Genomic DNA, 19,957 nt, shown 5'->3' on the forward strand with positions numbered 1-19,957 from the left:
AAGCTCTAAAGAAGAGTTCACATATGATCTGTGATCTGTGTTTGTTCTCAAGAAAGGCAAATACACGTGAAACAAGCAAGTATATTCCATTGTAAGGTACAGAGTGCAGTTCTTTAAAGATACAGACTGTAAGTCATCTCTTTGTTCCGAGGAGCAAGAGATAATACGTGGGTTGAAATAAACATTAAACACTTACATTTTCACTTAAATCTTGTAGGCCATTGTTTAAGATGAGACAGAGGACCCCAATGTGACTATACATAGTCATTAATATACACGGATGTGGAGCACCAGGGATCCCACTTTGTCCAGCCCAGAGGCAGAATAAAAGATACGACTTGGTAAAAGACTGCACAGACTAGATTTTAGAGGGTTGCCTGAAAAACAGACAGAAAAGTTTGGAATTGAATACATGAAAAGAAAGGAGAAGAGTCATTTGGGAGGTTGTTTTGTTTTTAGAGACAGGGTCCTGTTATATTGCCCAGGCTGATCTCAAACACTTCAGTTAAAGGGACCCTTTTGCCTCAGCCACCCAAAGTGTTGGGATTACAGGCGTGAGCCACAGCCCTCAGCCATTTTGGGTTTTTTGAATAGGGTAGTGACTCAGGGAAAGACGTGTTTGTGGGTGGGTGATTAGTCCTACCCTGTTGTGCCTGTATTCCAGTGGTAGGAGGAGGTTTTGAATATAAAGTTACTCTGCAAGTACAAATTCTACGTTGCATGTCCTGGAAACAGGATTTGGCACACATTAAAATGATTTACAGTTTGTATCTTCTAAAAAACCACAGTCTGTATCTTAATATTTAATGTACACGGTTGTTTCATGTGGATTCGTCACATGAAATATTTCTTGAGTAAATAAATGAGCCATTTGAAAGCTGAGAGTCACACAATTTCTAGCAGTGTTCATAATATCAGCTAAAAGCATCCAAGCAGGTCCAAGAACAGTAGAAAGCTTTCCGCAAGCAGAACATTCCTTACACAGTTCTTATCTAATCCCAAAAGTGCATACCCATTTCTTCTGGGGGTTTAAAAGTAATCAATAAAAAACTAATTTTGTATTGCTTTCTAGTTAAATAAACCCTTTCTATTTTAAATCTTCAAATAAAAGTTCTTCTTCTGACAGCTATACGGTCTTAACTCTGCTCTTCTCCTTCTCCACCCGCTAGCCTCCTCCTTGCTAACACCCTGCAAAGAGCTTGTGTTACTTGTTAAGAAATAGAATCAAAATCTTTCAAAGCTATCTTAGGCCCAGGGGAAACGTGAGCCCTGCGGGTTACCCCAGCCTCCACTCACTTTTGCCTGCTTTCTTGCTTTCGACTTCTGGCTCCATCCGCTTTAAGTGAGGATGGAAAACTCCAGACAGCACTATTACACATTCTAGGCACTAATGAACCTTGATGGAATAAAATTGCATTGCTTGAATTGTTATTTTTCATCAGTGGAATCCCATTTTGCTCTTGCTCTCTCCCTCCTACCTACCATGATATGAAAAGATCCTGGTTATAAAGGGATTGCCTCGGAACTGGGAGCAGGGATGAAACAACTCCCAGTACCTGGGACCAAAAATGGTCCTTTTTGTTTTCACTCTCTCTTCCAGGCAAGAGGAGAATGGGTCCAAGAATCCCCAAAGTTGAGTTTTGAGTGGGCTGAAAACAAAGAAATCTCTTTGCTGTTGCCTGTCACTCAGGAGTGGTGACAAAAGGTCCAGGAGTTCCCACGGCAGGGCTGCGCCTTGCTTCACAGGTCAATGGCATGGAAAGACTGTGTCCCATCCCCGTGAACCTGCGCTCATCCTCCACCCGGATTTCCATTGCTGGAAAGATTAGGGCTGAGTCTGCTCAAGGTCTCCTAACTTCAAGAAGACCAACATACCCATCCATGTATGTTGGTGAATTGTGGGAAGTGGAGAGACTAGGATGTTTATAGCTCTGTTGGATACAGGCATCCAAAAAAAAAAAAAAGATACAGTGGGTAGAGAGGTGGAGGAGTATACGATGGGACTGGGAGGGATGTCATGACAGGGAAGAGTCCATGGGCCCAGCATTCCCCAGACACTTAGAAGTGCACAGACAAGGAAGCGTGAAGAATAGAGTCTCAGCGGCTGCTCCAGAAACCCCATCCACCCCTTCCATCACCTCCTGCTGAGAGACAACCAGACCTCTGGAAGCTGTGGTTGCAACGCCAGAAATGCTGAATGTAACCGACAGGGTTTGAGAGAGGAGCTTTCAGCCATTTGCCACGGTAGATGGTGGAATCTACCTTGCCCATCTCAAGTTCTCAGACTGTGAGTACTGGAAAGAAAACAAGTCTGTAAATGAAGAGGATTTCTGTTGATCTGAGCCTTTGGACAAAGTGGACAGCGTACAAAAGAAGACACTCTCCAGGTGGAGGAACTGCTTTAAAGTTCTGGACTTAGGGTTCCAAAATGGCCACCAGGTTTACTCTTAGGACGCAGCCAAGGCCTTGACTCAGAGCTCATGTGAAATGAACACTTAACTCAGAGATCGGTTGACTCTGGCCTGCCATGCATTTTTTGGATAGCTTTTTGGACTCCACTTCTGATACTGGAAAGGATTCAAAAAGCCCTCTCTGCCTGTCAATTGGGCATAGCTCAGTTAAGAATCTGCTGGCCTGTCCCCAGTGGCATCTCAGCTTTTCATTAGAAAGGCGCAGCTTATCCTGTGGGGAAACTTTATCTTCTACTCCTTTATCTGAAGCAAAGCTTCCGATACAATGGGATCCTCGATTCACAGAGGTCCCCTGTTGGCCTGGTAAAATGACATTTGACTAAGCTGAAATGTCATGTGAATGCTCTAGTGGTCTAGCAACCTATATTTTTCAGGCAACCCTATAAAATCTAGTCTGTGCAATCTTTTGCCAAACCAACTCTTTTATTCTGCCTCTGGCCTGGACAAAGTGGAATCCTTGTTGCTCCACATCTGGGTATATTAATGACTCTCTACAGTCACACTGGGGTCTCCTCTGACAGGGTGTGGGCAGAACATACCCTCCATGCCATGTGGAGGGCACCTGTGATCCCAGCTACTCAGGAGGCTGAGGTAGGAGAATTCCTTGAACCTGGGAGGTGGAAGTTGCAGTGAGCTGAGATCACACCACTGCACTCCAGCCTGGGTGACAAAACAAGACTCTATTTCAAAAAAAAATAAAATTGAGAACCAGACCAATTCACAGTTGAATTATATCAGATATTCAAAGAATTGACACTATGTCAACAAAAAGAGAAAGATGAAATCCTACCTAAATCATTCTATGAAGCTATTATCACCCTAATACCAAAACCAGGAATGGACATAACAAAAAAAGAAAACTACAGACCACTATCCTTGATGAACATAGATGCAAAAAGCCTCAACAAAATACTAGCTAACAGAATCCAACAGCATTTCACAAAGATAATCCATCACGATCAAGTGGGTTTCATGTCATAGATGCAGGGATGGTTTAACATCCACAAGTCAGTAAATGTGATACACCATATACACAGAATTAAAAGCAAAAATTAAACAATCACCTCAATAGATGCAGAAAAAGCATCTGACAAAATCCAGTATTGCTTTATGATTAAAATCCTTAGTAAAATCAGCATAGAAGGGACATACCTCAAGGTAATAAAAGCCATCTATGACAAACCCACAGCCAACCTTCTACTAAACAAGAGAAAGTTGAAAGCAGTTCTCCTGAGAACTGGAGCAAGACAAGGGTGCCAATGTTCACTACTTCTATTCAACATAGTGCTGGAAGTTCTAGCCAGAGCACCTGACAAGAGAAAGAAATAAAGGGCATCCACATTGGGAATGAGGAAGTCAAATTGTTGCTGTTTGGAGATGACACGATTGTATACCTAGAAAACCCCAAAGACACCCTAAAAAAGTTCCTAGAACTGGTAAGTAAATTCAGCAAACTTTCAGGATTCAAAATTAATGTACACAAATCAGTCGTTCTGCTATACAACAGCAGCACCCAAACAGAATCAAATCAAGAACTCAGCCCCTTTCATAATAGCTGCAAAAAAAAAAAATAATAATAAAGTAAAATATTTAGGAATATACTTAACCAAGGAGGTAAAAGACCTCTGCAAGGAAAACTACAACACACTGCCGAAAGAAATCGTAGACAACACAAACAAATAGAAACTTATTCCATGTTCATGGATGGGTAAAATCAATATTGTAAACATGACCATATTGTCGAAGGCAATCTAGAAATTCAATGCAATTCCTGTCAAAATACCATTATCATTCTTCACAGAACTAGAAAAAACAGTCCTAAAATTCATATGGAAATAAAAAAAGAGTCCCCATACCCAAAGGAAGACTAAGCAAAAAGAAGAAATCCGGAGGCATCATATTACCTGACTCGAAGTCACCAAAATAGCAGGCATCATATTACCTGACTTCGAAGTCACCAGAATAGCATTGTACTGGCATAAAAATAGGCCCGTTGACCAGTGTAACGGAATAGAGAACCCAGAAATAAAATCAAATATTTACAGCCCACTGATCTTTGACAAAGCAAACAAAAACATAAAGTGGGGAAAGGACACCCTACTCAACAAATGGTGCTGGGAGAATTGACAAACTACATGTAAAAGAATGCAACGGGACTCTCATCTGTCACTCTACACAAAAATCAACTCAAGATCCATCAAAGACTTAAATCTAAGACTTGAAACCATAAAGATTCTAGACAATGACATTGGAGAAACCCTTCTAGACATTGGCTTAGGCAAAGACTTCATGAGACAGAGAACCCAAAGCAAGTGCACCAAAAACAAAGATAAATAGATGGGACTTCAACTAAAAAGCTTCCGCACAGCAAAAGAAATAATTAGGATTAAATTTTACAATATGATATTGAAAATGTCCAAGATAATACCCAAAATCACCTGACATAGAAAGTAATGGAAAAATCTCGCTAATTATAAGACAAAAATAATTTTAAAATGCCAACCCCAATATTATACAGGGGTTGAAATTATCAGGCAAAGACAAGCAGTTTATTACCACACTTCATGGAATAAAGTTAATCACTCCTAAATGAACACAAAGATAGAATTTCCAAGCAGAGAAATAAAAACAATGTAATTGAACTAGCTGTCAAATAGAAATAAATACAAGAGCCGGGCGCGGTGGCTCAAGCCTGTAATCCCAGCACTTTGGAAGGCTGAGGCGGGTGGATCATGAGGTCAAGAGATCGAGACCATCCTGGTCAATTTGGTGAAACCCCATCTCTACTAAAAATACAAAAAATTAGCTGGGCAGGGTGGCACGTGCCTGTAATCCCAGCTGCTCGGGAGGCTGAGGCAGGAGAATTGCTTGAACCGAGGAGGTGGAGGTTGCGGTGAGCCAAGATCGCGCCATTGCACTCCAGCCTGGGTAACACAAGCGAAACTCCGTCTCAATAAATAAATAAATAAATAATTAGCAGAGTAAACAGACAACCCAGAGAGTGGGAGAAAATCTTCACAATCTATACATGCAACAAAGGACTAATTTCCAGAATCTACAAGGAACTCAAATAAATCAGCAAGAAAAAAATAACAAGCCCATCAAAAAGTGGGCTCAGGACATGAATAGATGGTTCTCAAAAGAACATAAAGAAATGACCAGCAAACACATGAGAAAAATTCTCAACATCATTAGTGATCAAAGGACGGCAAATCAAAACCACCACATGATGTCACCTCACTCCTGCAACAACAGCCGTAATCAAAAAATCAAAAAATTAAAGATGTCGGCATTCACAGTTGCAAAAACATGGTGGGAGTGTGAACTAGTGTCACCACTATGGCAAGTGCGGAGATTTCTTAGAGAAGTGAAGGTAGATCTACCATTTGATCCAGGAATCCCACTCCTGGGCATCTCTCCCAAGGAAAAGAAGTCAATGTATGAAGCAGGGACCTGGACATGCATGTTTATAGCAGGACAATTCGCAGTTGCAAAAACATGGAACCAGTCCAAGTCCCAATCAGTCAATGAATGGGTGAAGAAAATGTGGAATAGATACACCATGGTATATTATTCAGCCATAAAAAGGAACGAAATGGTGGCATTCACAGCAACCTGGATGGAATTGGAGATTATTATTCTAAGTGTAGTCAGTCAGGAATGGAAAACCGAACATTGTATGTTCTCACTTGTAACTGGAAGCTCAGCTATGAGGGCACAAAGGCATCAGAATGATACGACGGACTTTGAGGACCTGCAGGAAAGGGTAGAAGGAGGATACGGGAAAGAAGACTACACACGGGGTACACTGTACACTACTTGTGTGATGGGTGTGCCCGAACCTCAGAAATCACAACTAAAGAACTTATTCATACAACCAAACACCCCGTTTTCCAAAAACCTGTTGAAATTAAAATAAAATTTTAAAACACAGTAAAAAAATTTAAAAAATCACTCTGACAGGAAAAATAAATAAAATCAAGTTCATATGGAACCAAAAAAGATCCCAAATAGCCAAGGCAATCTTAAACAAAAAGAATAAAGCTAGAGGCATCACACTACCTGACTTCAAACTATACTGCGGTGCTACGGTAACCAGAACAGTGCTAGTACAATAACACGCATGTAGACCAGTGAAGCGGAACAGAGCACCCGGAAACAAGGCTGCGCACCTGTAGTCCCCTGATCTTTCACAGTGTCGACACCATATTCAATAAGCGATGCTGGGGTAACTAGCTAGACGTAGGCAGAGGATTTCAACTGGACCCTGCCCTACGCCATGCGAAAATCAGCTAAAGACGGATTAAAGGCTTAAGTGTAAAACCAAAAACAGTAAAAACCCTGGAAGGCAACCTAAGCAGTATTGCTCTAGACAGTAACAGGCAAAGATTTCATGACAAGGATGCCAAAAGCAAGTGTGCCAGAAGCACAAATTGACAAGTGGGATCCAATTAAACTAAAGAGCTTCCACACAGCAAAGGAAACTATCAGTACAGTCAACAGACAATGAACAGAAGGGAAGAACAGTACGGTCAACAGACAACGTACAGAAGGGAAGAACAGTACAGTCGTCAGCAGACAATGTACAGAAGGGAAGAACAGTACAGTCAACAGACAACGTACAGAAGGGAAGAACAGTACAGTCAACAGACAACGTACAGAAGGGAAGAACAGTACGGTCAACAGACAACGTACAGAAGGGAAGAACAGTACAGTCGTCAACAGACAACATACAGAAGGGAAGAACAGTACAGTCAACAGACAACGTACAGAAGGGAAGAACAGTACAATCGTCAACAGACAAGGTACAGAAGGGAAGAACAGTACGGTCAACAGACAACGTACAGAAGGGAAGAACAGTACAGTCGTCAACAGACAAGGTACAGAAGGGAAGAACAGTACGGTCAACAGACAACGTACAGAAGGGAAGAACAGTACAGTCGTCAACAGACAACGTACAGAAGGGAAGAACAGTACAGTCAACAGACAACGTACAGAAGGGAAGAACAGTACAGTCGTCAACAGACAAGGTACAGAAGGGAAGAACAGTACGGTCAACAGACAACGTACAGAAGGGAAGAACAGTACAGTCATCAACAGACAACGTACAGAAGGGAAGAACAGTACGGTCAACAGACAACGTACAGAAGGGAAGAACAGTACGGTCAACAGACAAGGTACAGAAGGGAAGAACAGTACGGTCAACAGACAACGTACAGAAGGGAAGAACAGTACAGTCGTCAACAGACAAGGTACAGAAGGGAAGAACAGTACAGTCGTCAGCAGACAAGGTACAGAAGGGAAGAACAGTACAGTCGTCAACAGACAAGGTACAGAAGGGAAGAACAGTACAGTCGTCAACAGACAACGTACAGAAGGGAAGAACAGTACAGTCGTCAACAGACAACGTACAGAAGGGAAGAACAGTACAGTCAACAGACAACGTACAGAAGGGAAGAACAGTACAGTCGTCAACAGACAAGGTACAGAAGGGAAGAACAGTACGGTCAACAGACAATGTACAGAAGGGAAGAACAGTACAGTCATCAACAGACAACGTACAGAAGGGAAGAACAGTACGGTCAACAGACAACGTACAGAAGGGAAGAACAGTACAGTCATCAACAGACAACGTACAGAAGGGAAGAACAGTACGGTCAACAGACAACGTACAGAAGGGAAGAACAGTACAGTCATCAACAGACAACGTACAGAAGGGAAGAACAGTACGGTCAACAGACAAGGTACAGAAGGGAAGAACAGTACGGTCAACAGACAACGTACAGAAGGGAAGAACAGTACAGTCGTCAGCAGACAACGTACAGAAGGGAAGAACAGTACAGTCATCAACAGACAACGTACAGAAGGGAAGAACAGTACGGTCAACAGACAACGTACAGAAGGGAAGAACAGTACAGTCATCAACAGACAACGTACAGAAGGGAAGAACAGTACGGTCAACAGACAACGTACAGAAGGGAAGAACAGTACAGTCGTCAACAGACAAGGTACAGAAGGGAAGAACAGTACGGTCAACAGACAACGTACAGAAGGGAAGAACAGTACAGTCGTCAACAGACAAGGTACAGAAGGGAAGAACAGTACAGTCGTCAGCAGACAAGGTACAGAAGGGAAGAACAGTACAGTCGTCAGCAGACAAGGTACAGAAGGGAAGAACAGTACAGTCGTCAACAGACAAGGTACAGAAGGGAAGAACAGTACGGTCAACAGACAACGTACAGAAGGGAAGAACAGTACAGTCATCAACAGACAACATACAGAAGGGAAGAACAGTACAGTCAACAGACAACGTACAGAAGGGAAGAACAGTACGGTCAACAGACAACGTACAGAAGGGAAGAACAGTACAGTCGTCAACAGACAAGGTACAGAAGGGAAGAACAGTACGGTCAACAGACAACGTACAGAAGGGAAGAACAGTACAGTCGTCAACAGACAAGGTACAGAAGGGAAGAACAGTACAGTCGTCAGCAGACAAGGTACAGAAGGGAAGAACAGTACAGTCGTCAGCAGACAAGGTACAGAAGGGAAGAACAGTACAGTCGTCAACAGACAAGGTACAGAAGGGAAGAACAGTACGGTCAACAGACAACGTACAGAAGGGAAGAACAGTACAGTCATCAACAGACAACATACAGAAGGGAAGAACAGTACAGTCAACAGACAACGTACAGAAGGGAAGAACAGTACGGTCAACAGACAACGTACAGAAGGGAAGAACAGTACAGTCGTCAACAGACAACGTACAGAAGGGAAGAACAGTACAGTCGTCAGCAGACAACATACAGAAGGGAAGAACAGTACAGTCGTCAACAGACAACGTACAGAAGGGAAGAACAGTACGGTCAACAGACAACGTACAGAAGGGAAGAACAGTACAGTCGTCAACAGACAACGTACAGAAGGGAAGAACAGTACAGCCAACAGACAACGTACAGAAGGGAAGAACAGTACGGTCAGCAGACAACGTACAGAAGGGAAGAACAGTACAGTCATCAACAGACAACGTACAGAAGGGAAGAACAGTACAGTCGTCAACAGACAACGTACAGAAGGGAAGAACAGTACAGTCATCAACAGACAACGTACAGAAGGGAAGAACAGTACAGTCGTCAACAGACAACGTACAGAAGGGAAGAACAGTACAGTCGTCAACAGACAACGTACAGAAGGGAAGAACAGTACAGTCAACAGACAATGTACAGAAGGGAAGAACAGTACAGTCGTCAACAGACAACATACAGAAGGGAAGAACAGTACGGTCAACAGACAACGTACAGAAGGGAAGAACAGTACAGTCAACAGACAACGTACAGAAGGGAAGAACAGTACAGTCATCAACAGACAACGTACAGAAGGGAAGAACAGTACGGTCAACAGACAACGTACAGAAGGGAAGAACAGTACAGTCATCAACAGACAACGTACAGAAGGGAAGAACAGTACGGTCAACAGACAACGTACAGAAGGGAAGAACAGTACAGTCATCAACAGACAACGTACAGAAGGGAAGAACAGTACGGTCAACAGACAACGTACAGAAGGGAAGAACAGTACAGTCATCAACAGACAACGTACAGAAGGGAAGAACAGTACGGTCAACAGACAACGTACAGAAGGGAAGAACAGTACAGTCGTCAACAGACAACATACAGAAGGGAAGAACAGTACAGTCGTCAGCAGACAACATACAGAAGGGAAGAACAGTACGGTCAACAGACAACGTACAGAAGGGAAGAACAGTACAGTCGTCAACAGACAACGTACAGAAGGGAAGAACAGTACAGTCGTCAGCAGACAACATACAGAAGGGAAGAACAGTACAGTCGTCAACAGACAACGTACAGAAGGGAAGAACAGTACGGTCAACAGACAACATACAGAAGGGAAGAACAGTACAGTTGTCAACAGACAACGTACAGAAGGGAAGAACAGTACAGTCAACAGACAACGTACAGAAGGGAAGAACAGTACGGTCAACAGACAACGTACAGAAGGGAAGAACAGTACAGTCGTCAACAGACAACGTACAGAAGGGAAGAACAGTACAGTCGTCAACAGACAACGTACAGAAGGGAAGAACAGTACAGTCGTCAGCAGACAACGTACAGAAGGGAAGAACAGTACAGTCAACAGACAATGTACAGAAGGGAAGAACATTTTTGCAAACTATATATTGACAAAGGTCTAACATGCAACGTTTATAAGAACTTAAACAATTACCTCAAAAAACAAACAACCCCATTAAAAAGTGGGCAAAGGACATGAACAGATAGTTTTCAGAAGAGGACATACATGCAGCCAACAAGTGTATGAAAGAAAGTTCAACATAACTGATCATCAGAGAAATGCAAATCAAAACCACAGTGCAATAGCATCTCACACCAGTCAGAATGGCTACCATCAAAAAGTCAAAAAATAATAGATGCTGCTGAGGTTGCAGAGAAAAAGGAAGGCTTATACACTGTTGATGGGACGTAAATTAGTTCAACCATCATGTAAAACAGTTTGGTGATTTCTCAAAGGCCTAGAAACAGAACTACCATTTGACCCAGCAATCCCATTTCTGGGTATAAGCCCAAAGACATAGAAATTGTTCTATCATAAAGATGCATGTATACATTCATTGCAGCACTGTTCACAATAGCACAGGCATAAAATTAACTTAAATGTGCCCATCGATGGCAGACTCTATAAAGAAAATGTGATACGTATACACCATGGAATACTATGCAGCCATAAAAAGAATAAGATTATGTCCTTCACAGCAACATGGATGGATCTGGAGCCCATTATCCTTAGCAAACTAACGCAGGAGCAGGAAACCAAATACCACATATTCACACTTAAAACACTGAGCTAAAAGATAAGAACATATGGACACATAGAGGGAAACGACAGCCGTGGAGGCCTCCTGGAAGGTGGAGGAGGGAAGGAGGGAGAGGATTGGGAAAAATAGCTAATGGGTACATGGCTTAATACGTAGGTGGCATGAGTTTTTGTTTTGTTTTGCTTTCTTTTCTTTCCTTTTTTTTTTTTTTTTTTTTGAGACGGAGTTTCGCTTTTGTTACCCAGGCTGGAGTGCAATGGCGTGATCTTGGCTCACCGCAACCTCCGCCTCCTGGGTTCAGGCAATTCTCCTGCCTCAGCCTCCTGAGTAGCTGGGATTACAGGCACGAGCCACCGTGCCCGGCTAATTTTTGTATTTTTAATAGAGACGGGGTTTCACCATGTTGACCAGGATGGTCTCGATCTCTTGACCTCGTGATCCACCCGCCTCGGACTCCCAAAGTGCTGGGATTACAGGCTTGAGCCACCGCGCCCGGCTGGTGGCATGAATTTTAACAAAACTGCACATGTACTCCTGAACTTAAAAGTTCAAAAAGAAATCAGTTTTTCTGAAATTAATGTATACATTCCATATGATACTTATAAAAGTAACAGAATTTCTTGTAATTTTTGTAACAAGTGGTTAGAAAACAATCTAGAAGATCCAAGGGTCAAAAAAAGTCGATAAGAGTATTGAAAAACAACAACCATAGCAAGGGACTCCCTTACAAGACAGCAAAATTATACTAGCGTTGTGAGCACTGTTGGGATAGCAGAGTATCTGTGCAGGGACACACAAACAGATTGGTGCTAGTCAGTGCACCGTACATGAGGAAAATAATTCTAAAGTAGGCTAGAGTTACAAATGTGAAAAGTAAAACTGTTAGAAGCAAGTATAGGAATACACCTTTGTGAAGCTAGATTATGGAAGGATGCCTTAAGCAAGATACAAAAAGATCAAAAAATAAAGAAAAAGATGAATGAATTGGATTATCAAAAATTTGAAGTCCTGTACAACAAAAGATTTTGATAATGAAAGTGGAAAAACAAGCCCATACTGAGAAATATTTTCAACAAACCCAATAATTCTTGCATGTATCTGAAGAACTTGTGCAAATTAATATAAAAATAAACTTGAAGACACTCAGCCATTAAACCCATGAAAAAAATATTCATTCTATTAGGGAAATCAAATTTAAATTTCAATGAAGGCAGGGTGCAGTGGCTTGCACCTATGTAATCCCAGCACTTTGGGAGGCTGAGGCGAGTGGGTCACCTGAGATCAGGAGTTTGAGACCAGCCTGACCAACATGGTGAAACCCTGTCTCTGCTAAATATAAAACAATTAGCCATGTGTGATGGTGGGTGCCTGTAATCCCAGCTACTCGGGAAGCTGAGGCAGGAGAATCACTTCAATCTGGGAGGCGGAGGTTGCAGTGAGCCAAGATTGTGCCATTGCACTCCAGCCTGGGCGACAAGAGTGAAATTCTCTCAAAAAGAAAAAGCAAAACAAAACAAAAAATTCAATGAAAATAACAATCTGTATATATCTTATTAATAACATATTTTTAAAGTTCAACAACATCAAACACGGAGGAGAATGTAGAGAAGAAGTGGGAACTCTCAACACTCGAGTGAGATCACAAGCATGTTTCAGAGGTGTGTGTATGTCCTGAGAGCCACACGTTTTTTAATTCTGGGCTCACGTTTAAGAGAAACGCTGGCACACGTGCTAAGGAGACAGGCAGGGATCGCCACGGCGTTATTGGTGATGTTTAAAGCAGCCTGAATGTCCGTGAACAGAATGAACAGACACTGTATGGTATAGTCATTCACTGAAATACTAATCCAAAATCAAAATGAAAAATAAAAACAAACTACAATTATAACTTGGATAAATCTCCTAAAATATTGGGCAAAAAAATACTTTTTAGAGGATAGGTATAAATGATTCACTTTCTAGAATTTCCACCTGGGATACAAATGTGAGGAATACATTGCAGGCAAGCTTGGGACCTCAATGGTTTATGCAAAATAAGAATTTTTCCTGCTGTTTTTAAAGTAACTTATTGACCTCTTGAATACACCTACTGAAGGAATTTTATTGGACTAATTGCCTCTCTTTATTTGATACAAAAGGGTTACATTGCTACATTGAGCACTATTTAGGAAAAATAGAACAGCCTTGGTGATTATATCAAAAATCCTAAGGCAAAATTCATGGCTTGCTTTTTCCTTATAAATTTAGTCCCCAAAGGACAGTAACTCCAGCACAGGATGGAAGAGTTGATACTTCATAAAATCCTAATGTCTTAACTAGCATAAAAATGAGATATGAGGTGGGTGGTTTGATAGTCCACAATTTCTAATTTGTTGTTTTGAGGAATAAATATTTTTAAACTAGCGATAAGAGTCTTCTAGAAAGTGCTATATCTGCATAACATCTGTTGCACAAATGTAAGATACTTTAAAATTTTTTAAATTTATGAGCATAATTTCATTTTACAAGAGAAAACAGTTAACAGAATAAAAAGAATTTTTGAAACATTAATAGCAATAGCATGTGTTTATAGTAGGATGTTTCTAGAAGTGTTTAACATACTCATGATTAAATAATAGGGAGAGAGAAGTACTAGGTTGGTGCAAAAGTAATTGTAATCTTTACCATTAACAGTAATAGTTAAAAATACCCTAGAAGGAGGGAAGGGGCCTTTTTCATATGGTGGCAGTACTCTGGGAGTGTTGGAAGCACACTACATTTTTTGTTACTACGTTTTTGCCTAAAATTTCGGCTCCTAGATTCAATTTGATCACTACGAAAGTGCTTTGGGACTTTGGGACTTATGTCCACAGGCTTAGCACAGGCTCTGTCAGAGAGCACGTGCTCACTTACAGGATTTATTTAAAGGCACATAGATTCGTAAAAGACTAGTGTGGAAATAAGAACGACCGCTATTAATTTACGGTGGTTATATATGTTTGCTATTCTCCACTGCTCAAGAAACTTTCCTCCCTAGAATAGTTGGGAGACTGAAATGAGAATCTGAAAATAGCTACATGAGCCGGACAAAGAGCAAAATGAATGGGATTGTCCTAAGGATTTCTTCACTGAGGCATGACAAAACTGTGGTGAATGAGGACGATCACAAAATAAGCTTGTGACCAGAAATCTCGTGCTTCCCATATATGGATTCCTTATTTCTTTTTTTTTTTTTTCGAAAGAAAGAAAAAAAAAAAGGAGTGAAGGAGAGGAAGAAAGAGGAAGAAAAAGAGGGAGAGAAAACGGGAAGGTAGCTTTATTCTAAAAATGGGTATTAATAATGGCCGATCAATATTTTGTGTATTTAAGGTGAAGAATGTATATTTTTTGTATTAAATGGAGAGCTCTATAAATATTTATTGAGTTTACTTGTTCCGGATCTGAGTTCAAGTCCTGGATATCCTTATTAATTTTCTGTCTCGTTGAGTCTAAATCTCTTTATGGGTCTTATGTATCTGGGTGTTAGGATCGTTAGCTCTTCTTGTTGCATTGATCCTTTTACCCCTATATCTTTGTTGCTTTGAAATCTGTTTTATCAGAGGCGAGAATCGCAACTCCTGCTTTTTATTTATTTATTTATTTTTGCTCTCCATTTGGTTGGTAACTCTTTCTTCACCCCTTTGTTTTAAGTCTTTGTGGATCTTTGGATGTGAAATGGGTCTGGATGTAGCATACCGTTGGGTTTTGGCTGTATCTTTTGATTGGGGGATTTAGTCGACTTAAATTTAGGGTTACTGATTCTTTCTGAAGATGATATATACTAAACATTATCTGTATAATTTACAAAGATGTTGTTTTTAATCTTCACGACGAGCCTGTGAGATGGCTATGTTCAGAAGCTCACGTTACAGATGAGCAAACTGAAGTTCTGGGACGTTAAATAATTGTCCTGAGGCCACATTCCTATTAGACGGTTAGAAAAGAATCAGATCCTGCTGTTTTGATAACAAGAGTCTCAAGACTCTTTACACTATTAAAAATATTAACGATTCCTAAGCACTTTTGCTTATATGGGTTATATTTAACTATATTTACCATGTTAGAAAAAGAAACTGAGGCTTCTGAAGATGTATATTAATTTGTTTAAAAATAACAATAATAAATCCATTGCAGGAGAACATAAATCATATATTTTTTTAAAAATCTGTTTTCCAAAATAAAATAGTTCCTGCACAGTTTCACAGTTGTGGAAGTCCCTTGAATGCCTGGCTCATTGCTCTGCATTCTATCTGCTGCAATATGTTGTTTTGGTTGAAGTATATGAAGCAAATACTTATGAGAACAGTAAAACACAGAAGCATCGAACCTTATGAGTTTTTAAGATTGCTTTCCTCCGATGGATCCAAGCAGCAGACGAACCATCTCTATGGGGAAAAGCGCAGTCAAAAGGGAAATTGTCCCTTGCTGAAAAAATAAAAGAACCCCATGACAAATTTTTCACAATCCTTCTCTGGGATGGTCCCACCTCAAATGCTACCAACATCAATCAGTACGTTTTCTTTTCTTTGTTGAATATTACAGTCCGTGTGCCCCCTTATGCTTTGCACCTAATTTTGTCTGATTACTGATCACCCTCCGGCGAAATGATTGTTTGCTTATTGTTGCCTCAACCCCGTCCCATTAGACTGTAAAATGGACAAGGACAGAAATGTTGTCATTCGAGTTGTAATATTAGCTTCTGGCACAGTGCCAAACACCGAGAATGTGGCCTGTAATCTATAACTGTTTGAACGAAGTACTAGATGAATGTTTACCTAATTCAAGTCGATCTCACCTCTGCCTAAAGTCAAGTCATTTACATTTCCAGATCCTTCATGACTCTCTATGACCCCCGTCCTACTGAAATGTTCTTCAGTGACCAAAGTCCTACATGGCCACCACTGTAATTCCTCCTGTGGGCTCCACAAGGCCCTGTGAAGGACTCGTAGACACCTCCCATCTATTCTCTTCCATAAACAAACCTACCATCATTTCATTTAAGAAAATAAAGCAATTATCAATGTTGACTCAAATAATAAGACACAGAGCAGAATCTCCTAATTTGATTTGGCATTTTTTCAACAAATGAGAGGCTGGAACCCGTAAGAAAAGCTATATACAAATTGGGTTTTCTTTTAAATAGGATTGCCTTATATTAATCCAATTTGATGTCAGATCCTCATTGAGTCAGGAGCCTTCTGCATCTCCACTGGAACCTGTGACATTGAAATTGGAGGGCTGCCCACTGATGTCCTCACGGGCCCTACTTCCACCTGGATCCTTTCTAGGACACGGTGTCATTGCCAGAAGAAAGCAGTCTGCTTTTCCAAGAGTCTTTGTGTGTGTGATTTTCAGACACATGGAATGTAAATACATTCAAAATCACACTTTTGAAAAGCTCAGCTCTGAAAAAAATTAATTGTGCAAGGAACATTATGAAATAAAACAAAACCACTTTCATTCAAACTACTTTTGATACTCAAAAAAACGTGGCTTTCTTCTTTTATTTTTCTCTGTATCTGCCCCATATTTTTGTGATCAATGTCTAATCACAAAGATAAAGAGTGAAGCAGAAAACACAACTTGGGTTGGGCGCGGTGGCTCACGCCTGTAATCCCAGCACTTTAGGAAGCCGAGACGGGAGGATCACGAGGTCAAGCGATCGAGTCCATCCTGGCCAAGTTGGTGAAATCCCATCTCTACTAAAAATACAAAAAAATTTAGCCGGGCGTGGTGGCACGCGCCTGTGGTCCCAGCTACTTGGGAGACTGAGACGGAAGAATCGCTTGAATCCGGGAGGCGGAGGTTGCAGTGAGCCGAGCTTGCGCCACTGCACTCCAGCCTGGTGACAGAGCGAGACTCAGTCTCAAAAAAGAAAAGAAAAGAAAAGAAAACACAAAGTGTTAGGAACTCTAAGTGGTGTACATACCACTTGAGTTGTCAAAGAACCTGACCAGTTCTAAGTAGCTTTGCTTAGTTTTCCATCCTGATTATTTATGCCCTTTAGAGAGCACTGGTAGAAATAATGGAGAGTGTTTCTATGGGGTGGTGAGCACTCACGATAACTTTTACTTTTTTCTAAAAGACATGAAAAATACAAAGCATTCAAGTTTAAAAGGGTGAACACTGATTCCTCAATCCCATCAGTCCGCAGTTGATTTTGAAGCTTGTCATTCACTCAATGGTCTAGAATCCTGTTCTCAGGCTTCTGGACCTGGCCACACTCTGGAAGGTGACTTTGGGAAGTGTGTTTTACTCCCTGAGGCACCCAGATAAAGACTTTGGTTTCGCATGTCCATTTTCCAGTGGAAGGCTGATCCTCTGTCACTAACACAGCAGCCAGTAGTCCTATTTCTGTTTTCCCCTGGGCCTAGCCTAACCTTGAGTGCCAAGTGCACAGCACAGCAATGATGAAGTCTCCCAGATTGTGGTGTGCCTGATCACGGGCCCGGACAGGCCAGTTCCTACAACCCAGCCTGCTAATGTTAGGAAGCTCACCTGGGCAGTCTGTCTTCCTGCATGAAAGTTAACAAAGACCTCTAAGCTCCCGGATGGAGACGTGAAAGAATGCAGGTCATGCATGTCGCTGGGAAGTTCTTACCTTGGAAACCACGCCTTGTGGACCCAGGAAAAGAAGTTAACACATTCCCTCACTTCCAGACTGTATCTGCATGGACACTACACAGATCCTAGACCAATAAGCACCTCCTAAGAGAGAGATCCCAGGCAGCAGGTGAGAGATGTGCAGCGTGGGTGTGTGTCTGGAGCACTACCCGGGCCAAGCTCTCTTTTCATCCATCCTAAACTTAGGCCAGTTGCTGAGCAGAAGAGGTCTGCAAATGTGGACAAAACAATGAAAAACGTGACAAATAACACTCCAGAGACCACTGCACTCCAGTATGAGTGGGAGAGCGAGACAAGGACTAAAAGGAAACAAATATGTTTCTCTGCAGTTTCAAGAGCAGACTGAGGAAGAAATCACATGTGTCTCCGCCCTCTCTTGGAGCCTACTTTCTCTGTTCAGCTCTGCTGTATTCTGGGCTTTAAAATTTCTCTAGTCCTCGTGTTCCCATGAGATTAGCATTTTGCAGCAGGAAACTTCTTAAAATGTAAGCAAAAGAAAGTGAATAAAATTCCACAAATGCGAAGACACGGACATGTTTGTAAAGCACAGGCTGGAGCCCAGCCAAGTTGGAGAAGAACGCAGCCCCTGGTCTCTTTTCTGTTCTGGATTTTTTGGTGTAAGTTTCACGGTCTCAAGTATTTCAGGTATGAAGTTCATCTTAAGCTTTATAGAAAAATAAAACAAACCCAAACAAAAATGATTCTTTATTCTGTTAGTTCACTGTGTGATTCGAAGATCCTACTGTCATTTTTCTAATGATAAGACACATCTGTCTCTCTAATCATGAAGGCTTAAACACACAATTGCTGCTGTATCTGATGGTTTTATTAGCCTCAGATTACACAGAAAATACTGCTTCTATGAGTCTCTGGCCTCGTGATAACCTGCCAATCATCCTATTATAGACTGGAGCCAGGTTGAGTCTAAAGTACTGCAATCAGAACCTCTAATCAGCGAAGAGCCTTTGGAAGAGAGTTACACAGACTAAGGTTTGCAAGTGACAGGAGCAGTCATTTTGGGAATTGGCTGCTGGATATAAAATTCATTATTTCTGGTTGTACCATAGTAGGTTGGAGATACAGCTCCCCAGAGGAGAGGCCTAAATCCAACTCTAACTAATAGTACAATAAAAGGACTATTTGTTAGTTACCTATCTATTATATAATTTAAGTCTCAACACAGTTCTCTGTGGTTGGGAAGTTATCTCAGTTCCTATGAAGCAGAAAAGGAAATAAGCAGAGACAATAGCCAGGTTTCACACTGTGGTAGTGACTACGTCAGGATGAGATTCTGGGTCTCTTCAGTGTTAGGTTAGGGCTCTCTTACATATACGAATATTCAGTACCCAATTAAAGATAGAGCCTACAGTAACCAAAACGGCATAGTACTGGTAAGAGAACAGACACATAGACCAATGGAACAGACCAGAGAACTCAGAAATAAGACCACACATCTACAACCATCTGATCTTCAACAAACTTGACAAAAACAAGCAATGGGGAAAGGACTCCCTGTTTAATAAAGGGTGCTGGGAGTCCTGCTAGTTATATACAGAAAACTGAAACTGGACTCCTCCTTATACGATAGATAAAAATCAACACAAGATGGATTAAAGGCTTAAATGTATTATAAAACCAAGAACTATAAAAACCCTAGAAGAAAATCTAGGCAATTTAGAACATAGGCACAGGCAAAGATTTCATGATGAAAACACCGAAAGCAATGGCAACAAAAACAAAAATTAACAAATAGGATCTAATTAAACTAAAGAGCTTCTCCACAGGAAAAGAAACTATCATCTAAGTAAAGAGGCAACCTACAGAATAGGAGAAAAATTTTGCAATCTATCTCTCTAATATCCAGAGCCTACAAGGAACTTAAACAAATTTATAAGAAAAAAAAAAAAAATCCCATTAAAAGTGGGCAAAAGACATGAACAGACACTTTTCAAAAGAAGACATACATGTGACCAACAAACATGATAAAAAGCTC

The 19,957-nt window shown here is 41.1% G+C and overlaps 1 long non-coding RNA gene across 1 annotated transcript in view; it reads right to left on the reverse strand.

Moving 5' to 3' along the window:
- Nucleotides 1-204: 204 nt before the first annotated feature.
- LOC118148542 (uncharacterized) overlaps nucleotides 205-19,957 on the reverse strand; it is a 113,532-nt gene continuing 93,779 nt past the window's right edge. The window contains exon 5 of the long non-coding RNA XR_008477095.2: nucleotides 205-377. This is a non-coding gene — a long non-coding RNA (uncharacterized LOC118148542). The remainder of the gene's footprint in view (nucleotides 378-19,957) is intronic.

The sequence above is a fragment of the Callithrix jacchus genome, chromosome 16 (assembly GCF_049354715.1).
Source record: "Callithrix jacchus isolate 240 chromosome 16, calJac240_pri, whole genome shotgun sequence".
In the NCBI taxonomy this organism is placed as follows: domain Eukaryota; kingdom Metazoa; phylum Chordata; class Mammalia; order Primates; family Cebidae; genus Callithrix; species Callithrix jacchus.